This window comes from Megalopta genalis, chromosome 5, assembly GCF_051020955.1.
Source record: "Megalopta genalis isolate 19385.01 chromosome 5, iyMegGena1_principal, whole genome shotgun sequence".
Classification (NCBI taxonomy): Eukaryota; Metazoa; Arthropoda; class Insecta; order Hymenoptera; family Halictidae; genus Megalopta; species Megalopta genalis.
In genome coordinates, this window is record NC_135017.1 from 29,815,971 (window position 1) to 29,838,746 (window position 22,776).

Here is a 22,776-nt window from a genome sequence, read left to right on the forward strand (position 1 = left end):
GTTCATAGGCACGAATCAAGGATGTACTTGGATATTCATTTGATTATCTGTGTTCCGGTTTTAATACGGGATTTCATTTCAGCAAATATGGTTTCCAAAAATGTGCTATCGAAAAATCTGGTGAAAAACTCCGATGGTGAACGGATATTTTACAAATCTCGAATGTCGGTTGTTTATAATCCGATGATATTACATACAACAACAAAAGAAACATACATTGTGGGATTAATCAATAGAACAGACAGCTTTATTAGCTCCAATTAAAACTGTGCAACTGTCATCTGCAACGTTTTCGATATGGATAACGATAACGGTATTAACAGCATCAATCAAGACGGCAATATCAGGTGCGACAGCTACTTACAAATCTGCACAATACAAGGCTGAAATAATCTAAAAATAGAGCAGATTTCCAACAAATTATCAAGAATATAAAAATACACGGACATACAATGTTACAGAAATGCACATATATACAACAACTACGATTCCATCAGCTTGCAAATTTTGATTGTGAAATTATCTGCTTTTTACATTTCAGTGGGTTAGTGTCATAATAGCCTAAGTCACATTCTCATCGTTATGAAAAACAAGAGGCGTTATTGTTTACTAACATGTGTATTATTTACTGACCAAATTTATTGTTAAGCCAATTTCGAGTGAAGTTAATTTATTGTAACTTTATCATTTCTTTCACTTGTCTTTCCAACATTTTGACACGTACGGGTTACGTGTTAAGATACAAGTCAAAATCTTCGAAGATTTAACTTACGCCGCTTTGATCTAACACACTCATTTTTGAGTAACGTACTCCGATATCGGTATCGGAAGTGACGATCCATTTCAAGTAGCAGCCCTTACCTTTTCAAGTGACCCTCGAAGTGCATAGTACAGGGAGCACAAAGCATGAGGCATTAAGTAGAAGATCATCGACTCTGTCCCATATGTCGTCAAGGACGTGGTGTCAACGCGGCAGTTGGTCGCCTTCATTGTACACCGGTATTGTTATATACGACATGAAGCTGTGCTTCACGTTGTTTATCATTGTATCTTTAAAAGTCTCTGAGTGCCAGAGTTTCTGTCGAAAATGCGGGTCGACCCTTGTTGCTCCTCGTTCCAACTTACATTTTTACCAGCACCGTGCCCAATCTGCTACCTTCGTACGACGATCCACAAAGATGTCAAACGTTATAAGTAGACCGCGGATACTTATGCAAAATAAAAATTGTTTAAGTTAATTGTAAGAAACGTAAATCAGATAAAAATGTCTTTCTTGTTTTAATAAGTTTAATAAGATATATATATATATATATATTATTATAGATATATATACATATACATTACCTGACTTACGTTTCTTACAATTAACTTAAACAATTTTGTATACAGGGTGTCCCAAAAATGTCTCGCAATCCGAAAGTGGCGAGTTCCTCAGATCATTTGAAGCAACTTTTTCCTTTACAAGAATTTTCTTCGAGGCACCGTTAACGAGTTATTAACGAAAAACAGTGACCAATGAGGAACTGGGTTTCGTGCGCTGGTTGGCTGGGCCGCCTCGCGTCAGCCGTACTCGATTCTTATTGGTCACTGTTTTTCGTTAATAACTCGTTAACGGTACCTCGGAGAACATTTTTGTAAAGAAAGAAGTTGCTTCAAATGATCTGAGGAACCCGCCATTTCCGGATTGCGAGACATTTTTGGGACACCCTGTATATTTATTTATATATTATAAATATATATTATTTATATATTATATATTTATTTTATATATATATTTCTTTTTTGTCAAAAATGCATAAAATCCACAGTCTATTGATGAATATCAAATGAGTGCGAAAGCCAATGTCCAGCATGTCTCGATATAGAATCACAAAATAGGAAGTTATTCTTTACTTAGCTCCAAAATTGCAAAACTATCACGTCGAAACAAAGGTATAGCGTGTGCCAGGGTTGAAACAAGTGCATGTCATTTGCCTAGAATTGGTCAACAAAAGCAGCAACCGAAAACAACGGGAAAGGGTAACACCTACGATCTACAAAGTAATCTTCTAGTAGAAAAGAGGAAACGGATGGACAGCACGCGTGCATATTCATCGGCACACATGGTGCCAGAAGCGACGGGGCACCAGTTGTTCTGGCACGTTCCTGACACGTGCGGCTCACGTGGCGGCTCTGATGAGTGGATTGTTCATTTTGTGCTTTACCTCTGTTGCAAATCTTGTTGCAACATGCTCGCCGATGCAATAATAGAAAATCATTGATAAAGCAAGTCCATAAATCGCTTATTATTGCAGTGCATGTTTCTAAACACGAAATACATGTTTTTTACTTAATTAACCATTGTTGTATATAGCACACAATAGGTATGAAACGATTCTCAATTAAAAATCGATCGCTATAAACTGTTGAAAAAATATACCGAACTCCTTAAGATGTGGAAAAATTGTTGGTGAACAAAGAGAGTAAAGGGAAAACATAGAAAGATAAGACAGAAGAATACATAGAAGAAAACATAAACCATATGATTGCGCTATGGCAAATTCAGGTTTTTCGTAGCGTAGAAAAATATACGTACGTGCCAAGATGACATTTGATCGTTAGATAATAAATTGTAAACGAACATGTATGTAAATGTCCAGCATATTGTGTTTACTTGCAATAAGGACATATTATAGATCTTAATAGGTGTATTTATTGTATCACAACGCGTGGTAAAGCAAAATATTGTTATAATAAATTATCTTGTTTAATATTTTGTGCCGCAGTGAATGTTTTTAGCAATGTGCAAACGCTACTACCTTAATTATTGTCTAAATTTTCAACGGTTAATAAATTCCAAATATTATAGTAGCAATTTTTATGTTACAATCTGAAGCATTATAATCGTGAGTAAAACTGTGGCCTTTGCAAATGTCCACATAAATATGAAAATAATTCGTAACAACTATAACGAACCAGGTAACGTTAACAGCAACAAAACGTCTGTTTAACGAAAAATAAAATGAGTGTACGAATACAGGAAGATAAACGTAGCGAAGATGGCGTAAAAGTCAAATCGAATTGAGCTCGATTTATGTCTAACATGAGAAAAATATACGTTATGGATGCAGGGCTAATTGATGGCTTAAGTGCGACCAGTATAATTTTTCAAGCCGCTGTCATTGTACCAGCAGGATATTTTTCTCGGTTGGCCATCGTGCAAGAATTACGCGACGGAACAGCAGCAGCGTAGCCGCGTTTACGCATCGAATCGATAGCGCTCACCGGTGTCCACAACTCCATTAAGATAATTGTGTGGCCGTTTTACTTTCCCGTCCATTTTTTCATCTGTCCGTGCGACTTTACGTATAACAGTCTCGAGCGAGCATTTTCGCGTGCAGACTCGAATACGAGATCCATAGGAGAAGCGGTAGAAGAAGAAACGAGTTCTACGAGCAAGCTATGAAACTTTAAATTTTCTGCAGCAGAAGATGAACCGCTTTGTTTTACCTTGCAGTCCGACTAGCATGGTTTTATCGTGGCAGTGTCACCTTAGGTAAAAACCTTAACTTGATTTCCTTGACTTCTTGAAATCGTCCTTTCGCAAGGAGCCGCTGTCCAACGCCAAACTCGGTGGATTTAAGCTTCTGGAATGAAAATGTCTCGTATCTCGCAATTTTCAATTGTTTGACTTTCGAAATATCTGCAAGATCTGTTCGAAATGAATTAGGAATGTATTTCGAAACATTACGTTTCCATTTTGGTTACAGGAACAGTGGAAAGAAGTGAAATAAATCATGTGTTATCTGCTATAAATCATTACGAACGCAAGATCATTTTTCTGATGAAGAAATCATCTCTATCGTAGTATAATAATCTCTATCGTATCTAGTAAGTTAAATCATTTATTGATAAAGTCCAATTAATTTCAGATTAATGATAGTATATAGTATATTTTTCAAGTATACTTTCTAAAATCAATAAACTGATTTATCTCATCGACAGATCGATTCACTTACAAAGCCGAAATGCTTTTGTGCCTTTTATGGCACAATTGAGTAGTGTAGTTGCGATTTAGAATAGTCGAGAAATTAAAAGAATGTTAAAGTGCCAATGTATTAAGGTAAGGAAGGAATTTTGTTTTTATTTCTTGCAATTGTTGCAGACAATTTTTATTTTACATAAAAGTCCACGGTCTATTCATAAGGATCCCCTAATCTGTCACAATATTTAGACAATATGTAGACCCACGTCTACTGATGTTTTCTAATAGAGAATAAAAGACAGAAAATAAAAGACGCTGATTTGCAAATGGTACTCACAGTGTACTGGATAATAATTGTAGTCGCTAAGCACAGAGCGCGAGCAGCATTGTTAAGGGGCGATAGAAAACTGACGTGGACAAAGCGCCTTAGCAGCTTAACAATGCCCGGAATGTCATCTTCATCGTGCACTTGGCTTAAGAGCATTGAACGAGTCACGTGTCGACCCGTGTTCACCGGATGTCATGGTTTTGTTACATTTAACGCCTCTTTCGCGGAGCATTCACTCCACGGCAAAGCCATGGGCGTTTCCTTTTTCCGCCTAAATGATCGACGAGCATGATTCAAACTCGTGCCATGAGAAACGAGTTCGTTTTTGTTCACGCTAATCCAGCTGCTTGTTCGTGCAGAAATTCATGATCCGGTAAAACGCTTAACTAGTTATCAACTGACTATGTTCATTTCTTTTATTGATCGCTCTTCAAAATGGCTGCTTCGTTGTATCTGTACTTCGCTTAATCAATCAATTCCTAAACCGTTGTTATTTAACTGTTTCAACTGTGTCAAGTCACATTTTGTTTCAGCAATGCTGGCATATTTCGGGAATATTTTTCCACGTGTTAGAATTCTATGTAGTTCCACAAATTGCAATTGAAATGTGTGTTGTAAATGAGTGAAATGTCTGAAATGAAGAGACAAGATCAATGATACAAAGATGTCTTCTCGGAAAAGATGAATTTTTCGAGGATAACTTTAACTTCGTTGATCTAACATTGCGTTTTCTGTAAAAAATACCACTCTTTCCATAGTAACGGGACGAGGAATACAAGCGTTTGTTAATCAAGAATGTACACAATGATAAGTTCATTCGTATAAGAAATCTGCAGTACAAGGACAAACACATTTTACTATTTGTACAAGTTGCATTATTGGAAAACAATAAAAATGTAACTATTACAGTGAACATTAACTTTGATTTTCTCTGTCTAAGCTATGAAATTCAACTTCAACTGTTCTGTGCGATTTTTTCGATGAAATGACCCGTTTATTTTGAAAGTGGCATAAGTCACTTTACCGTAATGAAAAGTGGTGATTTTTTAATGTTTATACGAAATTATTTATACTGAAAAAAATATCAGTATCCTGAGATAACAAATACGAGTAAATCTTCTCGAAAGTTAGCATCCATATTTTTAAACGTGTTAAAACGCAAACCCTTAAATATATCGACTTAAAAACAAAGTGACTTATGCCACTTTCAAAATAAACGGCTCAAATAATTGTATTAGCAAAACGGTATCACAGTCTGACAACGTGTGCGGTTAATGACGCGTTTGCTATAGAATCTACGAAACTGCATGAAACCGAAAAATGTAATGAATAAACATTGGCACTCGCCGTGTTACGGAAAAACGTACGAACGTATCTTCACGGACAATTACGCGATGAGAGCATGGGAACTGGGCTACGGAACGTCCCGATTCACCCATAAATCTACCTGTAATTTGTAATGCATTCCATGGACATCGGCGAAGTATTCCTCTGAAAGCGTTCGTATTCGTTGTCGCTCGTAGGTGCGGCGCGGCAAGTATTGTCGCGTAAAACTGTTTTTGTGCACAATAGTCGTTGACAAAACCACGGACCAGTGACCGTGATGGATCGTCGCGTTTCTATTACAATCGCAACAGTGTGTCCTGGAACTAGGAGGAGAACTTTTAGGAACGAACAAATTTGTTTGCGGTGGAATCTTGTTCGGTGCGATGACAAATTTTCTGCTTTACACGGAACGTTTTCTGTTAATGGATTTGTTCGGAAATTAATTCTCTGTTACGAAAGTGTATCAATTTTCTAATCGGGTGCATTCTGTATCGTCGATCGGTTGCATTTATTATGGCAGGAGTGAGTGGATCAAATATTAAAACAGCAAAAATAATTAGTTTACAAATTTAGGTTTTCAAATCTATGATTTCAAATCTATCATTACATTAGTTTTGAATAATTGTTATTTCTTGGATGGAATGGTTGCATTTATTATGGCAGGAGTGAGTGGATCAAATATTAAAACAGCAAAAATAATTAGTTTACAAATTTAGGTTTTCAAATCTATGATTTCAAATCTATCGTTACATTAGTTTTGTAAAATTGTTATTTATAGTTATTGTTATTTCTTGGATGGAATGGTTGCATGTATTATGGCAGGAGTGAGTGGATCAAATATTAAAACAGCAAAAATAATTAATTTACAAATTTAGGTTTTCAAATCTAAGATTTCAAATCTATCGTTACATTAGTTTTGTAAAATTGTTATTTCTTGGATGGAATGGTTGCATTTATTATGGCAGGAGTGAGTGGATCAGATATAAAACAGCAAAAATAATTAGTTTACAAATTTAGGTTTTCAAATCTATGATTTCAAATCTATCGTTACATTAGTTTTGTAAAATTGTTATTTATAGTTATTGTTATTTCTTGGATGGAATTTATGGGATGAGATGGGATTAATGGATGAATTTATATATAATCCGTAGTCTAATTAGTTTTTGTCTGATTTGCTCTGTCTTTTACAAAATCAGTTTTCTTGTTCTATATTTACAGAAATCGAATTTTGCCAGGATTTATAAAATCGAAAAGAATAAACGCAGTGCGGCGATTTTATGAATGATAATAACTGTATCGATTTAAATTCTGCAATTTTGATTTCATTAACCAAATTACTTTATTACTCTATGGGGAACAATGGAAATTGTCTCAGATATATGTATATTGCTGTCATCGATTTCTCAGTTCAGTATTCTTTTCGCAACGAAAATCCATCCTATTCATACTGTGAATCGACGGTGACGTGTTTTTGAAAGCGCCCGCATTGACGACGAACAATTTTTCGATGAGCTCAATAGTGACAAATTAGGTACGTGTAATGAAATAAAAGACGCGATCAATTGACTCCAATTGAGCCGCATCTATATTACATCGGTCTATGAATAGGCTAGAAACTTCAATTGGTCGAATTCGTAACTGGGAAACCTGAACCGCGGCAACCTAAAATTCAAAGATCCCGATCAGATCGAGTTAAGATTAAAATACTCGAACAGGATCAACGCGGAATTCGGAGAATCAGCTGGATAAAGATACAGAAATTTGGTTGCCTCCAAACCTGAAAATCCAAGCTCAGGGTTTAAATGCTTGAAGATCTGGATGTCGTAAATGGTTGATTTCTTTATACCATAATCCACATTCCAATAATTTCACAAAACTTCTCAAACTTTGGTTGGTTTCACAAACTTCAATTAGAATTATTTAACTTGCTTGCTTTTCATTTTTACAATAATACCTCTACGTTTTTGTACTCACAAGTCATAAAGATATAGTGTTTGAAGTTTACTCTCCTCCGATAGCGTTCATTGATCTTACCAGCGACTAGGGGAAAAGTGATTAAGCATGCATTTGGTTTCAATCTGCAGATCTGCGAAGCCTAAGAGCTTTGAATTTTTTTTAGGGAATTTCTATAGCTTCCATTCATTATTACGTCGATCATCACCCAAAGCCGATTATTAGAATGATCGTTGAACGTCGCTGTATTTGAAAATCGCTGTATTCGGTTCTCAATGTTAGCATTAACAATTGTGTTTTTCTCCCAATTACTTATTTATTGTCAAGTGATAAAGATATTTGATGATGTTAGAAAACTCCGTTCGTTTTAATTATGTCGTATAAAATTAATGAATAAGCATTTCATTCGTGTTTCTCGCTTCCAAACCTGCGCTTGGTTTAAGCTATTTTTGCATCCCATGCCTGGATTTCACCTGTTCGTGTTTGTTGCAAACGCACAAAATCTGCAGTTCGCTAATGAAACATCTAAATTCTTTTTTCATTAGTCGTAGAAAGCAGGATGAACTTCTCGAATGGCCGAGCACAAGGCAAACTCGAGTTGTGAAACTTGCCGGGTCCCACAATTAGTCAAGCTCCGAAACCTTTCCGCTTGGAATTTCGGGGAAGAGGGTGAATTGAAGATATGGAAAAGGTTTCCGTGGTCATCAAAAGAGATTTTACGGATTCAGCGTAGAGTCCGGTTGCCGGCCGGGGTTTGGTTAAGCGAATCAACTGCCGACAAGTCGAAAGTCACCGCCTCGCGTAGAAATCTGTGAACGAAGAAAAATATATCGTCCCCTAATAGCCCTCATTGACAAGAGCACCGTAGACAAGTTCGGGGGTAGACTCCTCTGTTTTCATTTCAATTCCTACCCCCCTGGTCGCTGCGCCCTTTTCCGAGGCCAGATGGCGAACGCTGACTCTCTTCCCCCCTTCCCTTTCCAGCGATCTTCCTTCTCTTTCTTCGTGGTTCCCGCGACCGTCCAACACAGCCAGAGAGCGCGGAGCTCGATGGTAGGTGGAGAGAATCGAAATGATTGAACATGTCAATGTTTGGTTTGGCTTATACCGGCGTGCCTGTAACGTGGTTAACGAATCGGTTTGCTTTTCCCGGGGCTTAGCTCGCTTTTCCTCGCTCGATTCGGCCGGGGACACGCTCCGGATGCTCGAGCGATTCGTCGTCGTGTGATCGATGCTCGTTTGTAACCGATACGAGCTGTAGCAAAAATTAGCAGAGACAAATAGAAGCCGTTGTTGCGTTTTCCCGTTTCGCGAGAATGTTCTCGCGAAATGTCTTTCATACGTAGCGTTCGCACTTTTCGAAATATTGGGTTGGCAACTAAGTAGAAGATAAAATAATAAAAGATAAATATATTTCAAATAAAACATGTATTTTATTTAGCATATTGTATTTTATTCGCGTTTACATGCGAATGTTATACGAAAATGATTTTTGACACTGTTCGCGTTTCTTCACTTCAATTTTGTGGTGGTTAGCAAGAATTTCTCTTCTACTGTTCAAACTGTAGAATTGTTCTTTCATACACTATTATCATATTCTTATCTTCATACTTCAGCGTTGAAAGCGCAAATTTCAGGTGAACAAGTTGGAGTGTCTACGATATTATCATAGAAATATGTCGTAATGTATGTATTGGGTTGGCAACTAAGTAATTGCCGATTTGTTCAAAGAAATAAAAAATTTTTTTTTACTTGGAATGAAGTTTAATCTGTAATGTATGTTCCATTTTGTTCGATGACCTTTTGCCATCTCTCTGACAACTTGAAAATTCCACGCTCGTAGAAAGTCTGATCCTTTTCGGCCAAAAACTGAGTTAAGTGAGATTTTACAGCGCGTCATCATCATTAAAAGTTTTACCACGAAGGGAGTTGTTCAGGGATCGAAATAAGTGGTAATCCGATGGCGCGAGATCAGGGCTATATGGTGGGTGTAACATCAATTCCCAACCAATATCCATCAATTTTTGCCGAGTGGACAAAGACGTGTGCGGCCTAGCATTGTCCTGGTGGAAAATGACACCTTTACGATTTACCAATTCTGGTCGCTTTTCCTTGACCGCTGCATTCAATTTGCCCAGTTGCTAACATTCACGGATAATAAAAAATAACATAATAATAATAATTTTATAATATAATATTTACGGATATCATAAAAATGAGAGTGAGAGACATCTATAACTGAAATCGGCAATTACTTAGTTGCCAACCCAATACTTACTTTTTACTTGATACCAATTTGCTTTCAGAGTCTTTCCATCTTCGTTCGATAATCAGCAGTTTTCAACGACTGTGCTCGTTATAAAAAAATGGAAACATTTTGTTTTATGACGAGTATACTCGTCAAAAACAGCTAACTCGTTAAGAATGGTATATAGTTTGATATTTTTTAATAAATTATATATTTTATAAAGGCGTTGTACTTAAACAAAATATGAAAAAAATTAAACATATACATAATTACAGTACTTTAGACACTTTTCAAAGAAATTGTAACAGCTAACTAGTTAATATGCCTTTTATTTTGTTGAGCTAGTTAGCTTAACCGTAGATACTTCAAAGTTTCGAAGTAAGAACAAGTTGAGGATAATTGAAAAAAAAAAGATATTGCAAGTTCGCGTGGTTCGATCCTTTGAAATATTTGCTCAGTCATTCTCAGCACATTCATTGGTTTACAGTCGTTCAGGAACAAGCTTTGTTTCATTCGTTGGTTATTTTTATAAGCCTGAGTTAAATTAATCAATTCGTAAAAAAGATCTATTCAATCGAGTCGATATTATTTCTATCTCAATCATTTTTGTTGATACAGCGTTTGTTACTTAAACTCATGACGATTGAAAACTCATTTTTAAAGAATAAAACTTCTTAAAATATTGAACTTGACGTCATCCATTGTCAATGGGGAATGTTAGAACTGATTTACAATGATATAAATAACTAAATGGTAGTCCATATTTGTTCACTTGTCTCTATCGAATGTTTCCAATGCACTAGCTTGATATTATCTAACATCTTCGATCTTGCGAAGCACAGTAACTTTTGCAGATATATCGCCAATGGCTTCCTGAAAACGCTCTAAAATTATGAGAAGCTCGCGCTATCGATATCGGGTTAGTCGCGGAAATCCTGTGGAAGTTGTGCAATTCAATTATCAGTCGTGTGGCCACGAACGAAGCAGCGTCAACGTAGGGAGAGGGCGTTGAAGTGTTTAAATTTAGACGAATGAAATAATAAGATCAAACGGTAAATATCCCCGATGAAAGGCACCGCATGCAAACAAAACTTTCGAAACGAGGGTGTACTCGAGCAGCACCGCTTCTGAAAATACATATCGCGATTCTCCGGGGATCCCCGGGTGCTTCATATCGATTGTCGACTCTCTGTACAGCGGCAGCGGCGAGTTTTGGTAAACAGTTGCGTGACACAGGAATTAATATTGGAGCAGTTAATTAAAATAAATACCGCGAATCCTTGCGATACGCGCGATCCGACTCGTTTTTGAGCATTTCCATCGAGCCGCCGGTGCTTCGTTTCAACACACAAAATACATAAAAAGCTGTTTTTAGGATGATAACACGTTCCCGTTTTACGCGAACCGCCCGCAGTGAATGGCCATACACGAAAATTAGAAGCCATACATGACGGACCGGTTTTTTATCCGACAGCTAACGCATTTTACATACGTGCGTATTATTTTAAGAGACATGCGAGGTGAGCATTTTGATCCCCTGTTTGTTTCAGGGGGTGCCCATGCTATTTTTTTTTTTTAATACACGCTTCTCATGCTCACGTCTGATTAATGAAACCCGACGGTCCTTTTTTGGGGAATAATGGCAAAAGGGTCCTTTGAACTAATGAGAAATCATTATTTTCATTGTGCTGCATTTTTAGATTATATAAGAACAATTGTGTTGTTAGATTCTAAAGTATTAAATAGGCTGCAGATTTGAAATGCTCGTTATGAACAATCTGTAACAAAGTAATAACCTGAATATGATTAAAACAGGTACACTCAACGAGAACGATTGTTAAAACTTAAGCTTGCATACTTTTGTAAATGTACAAACAAATTAGTCAACTTCTCCCGGCCGCCTCTGTTACCTATTGTTTGACTGCAGGTTTTATAAATTGTTAAACAAAATGGATAGATCAAATACAAACCTTTAAAGATATTGAAAGTGGAAAATCATTATTACAACGTTTTCAATTTAGTACAATTATTAAAAGAAGAAAGAAATTGTTACATCATTTTCAAGTTATTATAATTATTAAAAGAGGAAAAACATTGTTTTATTATTTTCAACTTATTACAATTATTAAAAGTGGAAAATCATTGTTACATCATTTTTAATTTATTACAATTATTAAAATAGGAAAAACATTGTTACATCATTTTCAACTTATTACAAAAGAAGAAAGACATTGTTTTATTATTTTCAACTTATTACAATTATTAAAAGTGGAAAGTCATTGTTACATCATTTTCAATTTATTACAATTATTAAAAGAGGAAAAACATTGTTACATCATTTTCAACTTATTACAATTATTAAAAGAAGAAAGACATTATTACATCATTTCCAACTTATTACAATTATTAAAAGAAGAAAGACATTTTCATGTAACTTTTATTTCTTACAATTAACTCAGACAATTTTTATTTTGTACAAAGATCAGCGATCTGCTTGTGAACAATCCGTCGATCAAGTCGAAGTGCAAGGGGCTAAAGACGTTTCGCTACCCCTATCCAGTAAACGGCTGAAAGAAAATCACGGGAGAAGATTTCATCGAACAGAAGCCGAGACGGAGTTGAAAGTCATCCTGTTAATTACAGGGATCGTTCTAACAAATCATCGCGGGGCGACCGCAAACCCCATAATTGCGGGCCTTATGGTTTCACCCGTGGCACGAGCGCTTCCGCAGCTGACCATCGAGTACTCTGAAGTCTATAACAGGAACGCAATATCCCGGAACACCCGTGGACTATGGAAGCCATAATGTAGAGCAGCGCCCACCGTCCATGAACGGAGTGATTCACCGAAATGCGCGACAGATGCACGATCTAGAAGATAGCTGGCGAATATAACATTTAACGTTCGGAAGTAGCCCGATAACTTCTGGAAGCCTGCAGGAGCTTCACATTTCTTTTCCTACCCGTGCGCTATCTTTTTGCCTCTTCCTTCGACCAGGCTCAAGTTCTCTTTTTTTCAAGTTCGTATGGAAACGAAACGTAACATCATTTAAGCGTTTGAAATCTTTTTAACAAAATATAACGTTGCTGAATGCCATGAATCTCTCTAAGAATATATATATCATGTTATCAAATATAATAATATATATAATATAATATAATATAATATAATATAATATAATATAATATAATATAATATAATATAATATAATATAATATAATATAATATAATATAATATAATATAATATAATATAATATAATATAATATAATATAATATAATATAATATAATATATAATATATAATTATATAATAATAAAATATATAACAAATGCTACAGATTTCATTAAGAACAGCTATAAGCGCTTATTAGCGCTATAAGTCGGTTGAATAAATTGTAATATTGACAAATACAGCAGATTTCTCTAAGAAAATTGTATAACATTTATCCAGACGCTAGAAATCTTTTTAATCTTGGTGTTGTTGTATGTTAAATTGTTGATCTGTTAGTGCACGTTTGAAGAAAACTTGTGTCTAAAATAATAATTAGTGCAAATGGACACGTTTCCACGTTTTTTAACTGTTCTAACGTAAGGAAACCAACGTATTTTTTTAATGGAGACACATCATGTACAGCACTTTTCAAGCTTTAAGAACAATGAATAGCTAAGCAGCGAACGTTCGCTGTTACTCGTTTGGGTGTTACTTGCATAATTGAGCAAATAGCGGGTGGTAAGCTCCATTTTACTTCGAAGCGCATCGTTAAACTTAACCAATAGGGTATATACTCTTGTTAAACCCATGTCCTATCCCTTTTATGACATTCTCACGGTAGTGGGTGTTCGTTAACATGCTCGCAAATTATACTCGTTCAGACAGGATGATCTTTAAGAGAAACTTCATAGACTATACTATTTAGAATCTATAAGGTCTTCACAATCTGACGATCTCAGATAATTGTAGTAATAAATATGATTATATTTGATAGATAATATATGCGTGTTACGTATATTTATTTGCTGCACATAGTTTTGTACGTTCTACTGAATTCCTTCATCGATTCTACAGATTTTCAAACACGAAGAAACGTTTTGAAGATCTTTCATGAACAAATCTTGAGCCGATCCAATACTATTTTTCATTCCGTTTCTTCGATCTGCCTTAGGACTTGTGTATAAGAATCTTGACTTAATCAAATATTTACTCTATTCCGCGGAACCCGCGAGCGAAAACCTAAATGCTTCGTATATGTGCGATATTTAGGTCATCTGTTCGATAGATACGCGTCTAACAGCTTTTCTGCAGATAGCCGTGACACGTGATGGAGTAGCTACTCGGGAATGCACGATAAATCCTAAATTATGGCTCATCATTATAATTACACGTGAGTGCCACACGTGTACACGCTTATCAAGATGATTGACGTTCAATCTACGTGTAACGCCACTCTTTAACGCGTTGCATAAGTAAACAGGAGCGCGCGAATGTCGCGTGACTTCTGTGGTTCACGCACCTCTGGTTTGCACAAAAACCAACACTTCGCGCGTGCTACGTAATTTGCGAAGAATTATCGGATTCATCTACTCCGTGTGTTATCATTTTGAAAGCATCTTGCCTAAAAAAAGTTCAGACATTCGAGACAATATATGCACTATACCTCCGAGTTGTGCTTGGCGTCGTACAAACTTGATTCGCGAAAAGAAAAATAACTCATTGTAGGAAAATATGAATATGAGCGATTCGCTTTCGAAATAAATAATGCGAAAAGGTTTGAATTTGCGTTGAGAAAACGTTCGAATAAAATATACAAAATTCTATTTTCATTTCCCAAAGTACTAGGCTGTATCTTTCGAACCCAATATAGACCAAAGAATTTCAATGTCAACTATATGCAACATTTCCATCGTGAAAAATATTGACACAGAGTATCTAATATTTAATCACTAATTTGCGAATGTTTACGCAAATGTATATTTTTTAGAAAATAGATGGACAGAATTTGTGTCATGACATAAATGATATAATAATAATAATTGAATTTTGATAAAAATTTGTGTTATAAATTTTAAATATAATAGGTTTCTAATAGAAATTTCATTAGAAATTTTAGATTATGACAAATTTTTAACACTAGATTTACGGAGCACAAAAGCAGCTGTTTTATATTTGTTTATAAAAGTAACAATAAGACATTTATTCTGATTTTTGACAAGTGTTATTGTAACATATAAATTGAATAAATAAAATGTATCTTTACGATATGAATAATCGTAAATTACAAAATTAGTGACCCGTGATTTTGACGGGTTCCGTAAATCTAGTGTTAACAAAACATTATAATGACAAATGCCACCGATTAACGGAATCAAATTTAGGAAAAATGCTTCTAGTAACTGTAAAACGTTTCTTGATCCTTAATATTCGACTTAACACTTAATACAGTATACACTTAACATCGTGCATATTTACATATTTCCGTGCATATTTTGCGTATTTTTCACGCGCACTTATTATATGCATTTTGATCGCGCGTAAACATCCGCAGTCCATTAACCATAAGTGCAACGTATAAATCACTGTATTCAAATTGTGAAAGTGTCATAACTGGTGGAACTACACCCTCACAAATGCAAAATTTCTAAGAATTAAATTTTCGAGCGGATTTCCATATTTCGGCGAATATCGGTTCATCCATTCGAGCAGCGCCCGTTCACAAACAAACGGAAGGCATGGGCATCTCTCGTCTCGTAGATTCTAATCAAGGGCTGCGTGTACCTATTAGGGACAGTCATTGTGCGTGGGTGTACAGTGAATACAAGCGAGGGGGAAGCGGAGGTTCTCCCCTCGGCGTCGTAACGCTCCGACGAAAAGCAGAGGGGCTGACTTACTGCTCGGCCAGAACGTCACTTGTCACGTCCGATTATGCGTGATTCCCTTATTTTCAGGTTCCAGATACCGGTATCCGGACGTGTTTTGTGCGAATACCGCGCGCTCTCACCCTCTTCTCTATTTCTAGCTTAGCAGCCCTGGACTATCTGAACGCGCTCGTGCACGGCTGCTGCCATTCCGCGTCCGCCGCGCTATTTTTCTCCTTTTCTTTCCTTTTCTTTTCTTTTCGTTCGCCTTTTTAAAGGGGCGTTTCATTGTTCGCTTCGGGAACCGAGGAAAATAACGGACTGAAATTTCGTAGCCGATGATCAAGAATAGCGACGAGTCGCGATTTTTCCGCGGATGTTTCAGAGAAAATGGAGACGCGCGGAAACGTTATAATCCCGTTCGCGGTGAATGGCAGAGGAAACGACTTCTGCGGCTTTCAGCACCACCAAAGATGGAAGCTGTTCTTCGAGTTAGGCTAGTGGTGGTATGGGTTAGGCGCCCGTTTATTACAACTTCTTTTAAAGATTTATTCAAAGATCATCCAGCGAATTAGCCCATTTCGTGAGTTAACTGAAGATCGGAGAAATAATAATTACATACGTGTGCGTTTGCATCTAGTTGAAAATTGTTATCGTATCGAGCATAGAGCAGTAATACGCGATTAAATTTTGTAAAATTTTAGTGCAGTGTAAGTGAAATTTTTGGCAAGTTACGTTTGGCAAACGTTTCCCGAATTATCGTGAATAATTTCTTTTTGGCTACATCGGAATAAGCGTTTCTCGAGGCACAATAAAATGCATTGTTCGTTACTTTTCTTTTAATATTAATCTACTTATGGAGTAGATCATCGATATTTGAGCCGTTTATTTTGAAAGTGGTATAAGTCACTTCGTTTTTAAGTCGATATATTTAAGGGTTTGCGTTTTAACACGTTTAAAAATATGGATGCTAACTTTCGAGAAGATTTACTTGTATTTGTTATCTCAGGATACTGATATTTTTCTCAGTATAAATAATTTCGTATAAACATTAACAAACCACCACTTTTCATTACGGTAAAGTGACTTAAGCCACTTTCAAAATAAACAGTTTAGAAAAATGACTGACATATATTAATTTTGTCGGACGTATTTTACTGAAGTGATGTTTTGAAAGGACAGTGATTTACTAAAATTGTTGAATAAATTACACATATAATAATAATTTATACCATGAACATATTTAATATAAAGGTTTGATTTAAGTATTTTTTATTTTAATATTCATAAAATACAAAAATAATTAGTACATCTTGAAACATAATATACATTTTTAAACAAAAAAGGACACGTCTTCCATACTTGCTGATTTAGAACTCCATTGTAATCTTGAATATACATCTATTTCATGGCAAAAAAAACTCTTTGTTCTTTCCCGATTCTTTTCAGGTTAAATATGTCACCCAAAAACGAGGTCATGTTAACGCAAATAAAATACAAGATGCAGTAAACGAAATAAAATACAGAAGTTCAATATGATCAATTAGAAAATCATTTAATACATGTTTACCGTTTAGTTGCACAATAATTTAAGAAATGATATCAATAATATTCTCGTTTCTTAGTTTGTCTCAATCAGAAACACATCGATGATCCTTTCAATTTATAAATGGAACAAAATACATTGTTTAAAAAAATCGGAAAAAATAACTTGTGAACGTAGAAGCAGGTTAACGATACTACGTACACTTCTAGTCAGATAGTTGACCTTTCCAATGGGGTACCAAGCAGAAGTACAAGTTTCTTTCATTTATTTTTGATATCGTGTTCGAAACATGGCTCCCCAACTTTTGGTCGAATTTTCGGAAAGTTACTCAGAGGTTCGAATATTAAAGTCGGCCGGGGCATGTGCGGAAGCTCCTCTATGAGATTTCGGTATTCATGAGCATCAAAGCCGTTGCGGAGCTAGTGAAAAGAAACTGACAAAATTATTTTAACAGTTGCGAGCGCCGTGCACGCCGGCGAATTCGAGGAACACGCTCTGCCAAAAAGGGAACGGAAAGTTGGGAACGGGCGCGCACGCACAGTACGGATTATGAGCTGAGCGAGGCTCGACATTAGGTCCTCATGGGACGTTATTAGCGTTGGCTATCATGCGTGGTGCAAATAGAGCGCGCCCGAAACACGAAAGCATTACGCTTGATTACTCAACCTACCGATGAACTGGCATAATACGCGGTTCGTACGGTTACATTCACGGCGCGGTCTGCCAAACCTGCGAGTTCGACGTGGAAAGCTCGCCCACCGTCCGGAGGCATCGTTTCAGCGACAAACTTCATCTTGCGCTTCTCTGCGAATCGCTGCACGACTTATTCGAGTTCACCGCACTTCCAAACCCACTCGAATATGCGGGACTTCGTGATAACTTCTCGACAATTGTAAATATGAACGTGCTGGCTAATTCATCAGCTCGTGCTACGTACGAGTGGTTACTTCGTTGAACTATTTTAATTTCTTATGTTATGGAAAATATTGTTATATATATATTAACATATAATAATAATAATATATAATATATAATATATATATATAACAATAATATATAATATATATACATATATTCATCGACAAAAGTTAAGAAACGTGTTACACAAATGCATATTCTTCGGCATAGGATAAAGGTTTGTAAATGTGTCAACGAAAATACTGATTTTATTTTCTTATAATCTTTTTATTTTTTATTTTCTTTTTTTAACTTTTTTTAGTTTTTTTATTTGTCGCATACCGTAAATAAAACAATATTGCCGATAAACAATATTAATAACCGATGTGTTATATGCATCACTATAATATCCTACTCTTAATTTAATAAGACGTATGTTCGTTAAAACATCAAATTTTATTCGAATGTTAACGATATGCGAAGTCCCTTAACTTTATGTCGTTAAGCGTATCGCTTTCGGGATTTCGATGTTTTTTATAAATTCTAGCAGGTCTTGTATTTTATCCTCGTCAAGATAATCTTTCAGTGTATCTCCTATTTTGTATTTTATACATAGCACATTATGTTTTAGACACGATTGTATAAGATGGTCGATCGAAAACTTTGTTTCTTCTTTATTCAGCAGTCTTCTCCTCTTGCAACTGGGTAGTAATTTAATCGCGTAAACAAATATAGCACTTGATCGAACTTCGACGAAACTGACACGTCTCGAACGACATTTGTTATCCGGCCTAATTATAAACGAAGGATGAACAATATTCAGTAATGGATAAGACAAAACAGAATAGATTCGGATTGAAATGGCTACAATTTGTCGTCGGAGTTCCCTCCCCAAAATTTCCACGAGTATCGTCGATAATCATCTACCCCGATGGAAGAAAACTATTTTATTATCAACTTCGAATCTGTCCCACCGCCAGCTAGGATCGCAGAATTCGCACGGGCTTCTTGATCGTGGGATTCCGTGTCCCTTGGGATTAAAGGGAATGATCTGGATTTCATCTGACTGCGCTATCCCTCGGGGAAGCTTGGATGTTCCCTTAATTACTGCGTTTTACCGTCGGTGGAATAATTAAGACCAGCAGGGGCATCCAGCGAAACGATTATCATCAGAAGCAGAAAAATTCTGTAATTAAAGTTTAACTTAATCCGGCGGTGCCTTTACATTTAACCGCGAAGGTGCGAGTTGCGAGAACTTGACCATTGTTGAACGAAGCAATTCGAATAAGCAACGGGAAAATAATTTGAAAACAACGGACTGCGACGAATACCTTGGACGATATAAATTGATCGTTCAAACGCGCGCTGTTACGTAATATATTTAAAAAGAAATTTTAAGTAACTTCTCGTAACTCCGTACGAAATCTATAATTATAATTGATTTTAATTGACCAATCGGGTCTCAAATAACGTCAATTAAACTTGCCAATTTCAATATTGTGGCGTAAATATTTTTCAGCATAAATTGGACGGCCGGTTAATTAATGTAGTTAATTATAACGGAATTTAAGAACACTCGCCGAGGTGGCCTGCAAAATTGCATATTTAGTTATCGGATGATCGAGAAGAATAATTTTCCACCGTGCAGCAACAACGATAATTAATGGTAATTGAAATGACGTTTATATTATACAATTACAAACTTGCATATTATATATATATATAATAAAGTACATACTTAATTTTTCTGTAGTTAACGGTTGACACCGCAAACTATATAATTCTGTTTGAATGTAAATAATTATCTCTACTTTCTGAAATGTTGGACATTTATGCGTACAGAATGAAAATTATTTGAGAGTAACGGAAATCTGACGCGGTTATCTTTACCGTTCAAATATAACTTGGTGTCGTTATTTTTAGCTCGGTCACTCCGAAACAATTTATTTTAAAAATTCGCCAGACAATGCAGGCACAATCATCGATATCGCCTCGAAGGTCCACCTGCTGTCACGATTCGTGCCCGCAACCTGCTCGATGGATTTTTCAAGCGTTATCGATTGCGAAGCATCAATGGATACAATTATCCAGTCACGTGTCGATTGGAGTACTTACATTCGCAGTACAAGGGAGCACGGCCGACGTTGAGATAGAGCAGGTTCCTTTGGTCCTTTGAAGGACTCGACGTTGATATATGTCGCGCACGTGGCGGCCATCCTGTTACTAATCACTCTTCATACAGTTTCGATAAAGATTTTGATATTCGCACTGGTATACAAACAATTACAGATATACATATGTACCTTCTATTCAGCTATCTTCTTTGTTTGTCATTATAGTTTTTAAACTGTAATAACATTCTTCAAGCTGTAAATAATATTGTTTAAACTGTAATAATATCGTTTAAGGTGTAATAATATTATTTATGCTGTAATAATATTGTCTAAGATGTAATAATATTATTTATGCTGCAATAATATTATTTATGCTGCAATAATATTATTTATGCTGTAATAATATTATTTATGCTGTAATAATATTCTTGAAATTATAATAATATTTTTTAAACTGTAAAAATATTTTTTAGTCTGTAATAATATTCTTCAAACTGTAAAAATATTTTTTAGGCTGTAATAATATTTCTTAAACCGTAAAAATATTTATTAGCCTGTAATAATATTTTTTAAACTGTAAAAATATTGTTTAGTCTGTAATAATATTCTTTAAACTGTAAAAATATTTCTTAGTCTGTAATAATATTCTTTAAACTGTAAAAATAATTTTTAGACTGTAATAATATTCCTTAAACTTTAAAAATATTTTTTAGCCTGTAATAATATTTTTTAAACTGTAAAAATATTTTTTAGTCTGTAATAATATTCTTTAAACTGTAAAATATTTTCTAGACTGTAATAATATTCTTTGAACTGTAACTATCAGAAACCAATCAGTATTTGTGATAAAATTGTTCACTGTTCGTTTATAACGTTCCTCCTATAATAGGTGTACCAATTAACACGAATCATTGAGACTCGTACTTTGTAATCAACAGATACATTAAACCAAGTGCAAATATTGTTAAATAACAAAACTGTTGTCATCGAGCAATTCAGTCGTATTTATGTAAACATATACATTCATAGCTTTATTTATTTAAATATCAGCAAGTGCACATCGATGTACTCGTTAACAAGCCCATTAATAAAACGGTATGTAACGTAATAAGTTAATATTAATTGCGATCTCTGTTTTGAACTGTTGTTTCTAATACGAAAAGTAGAAGCTACATTTTTAACATAAAAATAAAATAGAATATAAAAATAGAAATTGTATACAATTAATAATATAATTGTACGACTTTTAAAATAATCTCGTATCTCTTGTTTCATAATTATTCCTTCAGACAGAGAAACGTTTCATTCATTATGTTTCGAGTAATCACTGAATAAACTTTAGTGGCAATGAAAACTTCGGAAAATTGTAGTATCATTGTCGTCGATACTAACAGAATGTAGAAAACGAAATAAGCCGATCGTGTTAACGCGACACGTGTCGAATACGTGACACTCGGCTGGATCAATGGATCACAGAGGTAAACAAATCGTTTAAATGACTTTTATCTGATTGTCGCAACTATAAGTGGGAACGGCAAGCCTGATTCACGTTTCCAATTCACGAATTAGTTTCGTATCCTCTGCGTCGGTTCACGTGCAGCCACCATATATTCAACGTTATTTGAGAAACGATTTCATTTTTGGATTATTTTCGACTATTAATTTGCACAATATCGGCACACACACACACACGCTGAATCATATCGTGTAACTTGAAACGAAATTTCAAACAACAGTTAATTAAATGCCATTGTTAAACCTACTGAATTGCGTATTGAGTTACAACATGGTTCGATAGCAATAATAACTGCAGACGAATGGTCACTCGATCATGATTTAAACAATCGTAATTATACGGTCATAAGGGAATCACCGTCCATTAAATATTTTTATTTGTTAATTTCTATAATATGTTTATTACTCGTTTTACTCTATACGGAATAAATACGTGTTTCAAAGAGATCATCGTTACATTTTTATGCCCTCGCATTGCCATTCAAACAAAATGACCTGTTATCGTTAATGACAAATTTTGTTGTAAATAAACTTTATATTAAGTACTATACTAAATAAAGTAAATATACATTAAACTATATACTAAGGACTTGGAGAAAAATTACATTTTTAAGCAGATTACTCATTAAATAGTGAATAAACAATAAACAAAAATAAAACTAAGAAGAAACAAAGTGAACCATGGTGAAACTGAAATAAGAATATATTATAATTAGGATAGTGGAGCCAGTTAATGAGGGGTAAACAATTGCTGTGCCTTTGGTTTAAGACATATCAAATTTTTGTGTCAAAAAATAAACAAAATAAAAGAATAAGAAAATGTAATGTGTCTTATTCAATAAATATAAAGTTAATTATACCCGGAAACAAGACAAAAGCACAGCAATTGGCCACCCCAATTGGTAACCTGCTCCATTAGCCTATAACAAATTGGCAAATCTCTTTCGAAATCCTATGATCTGAGTTGTTTTAACGTGTCAGTTCATTACACTTTAAAACAGTAAAATGTTCTCTCGATGAAATTCCTGGC

General features: G+C 35.3%; 1 protein-coding gene across 2 annotated transcripts in view; it reads left to right on the forward strand.

Moving 5' to 3' along the window:
• Positions 1-22,776, forward strand: part of Lim3 (Lim3 homeobox protein) — a 95,089-nt gene that overhangs the window by 20,837 nt on the left and 51,476 nt on the right. The window lies entirely within an intron of this gene.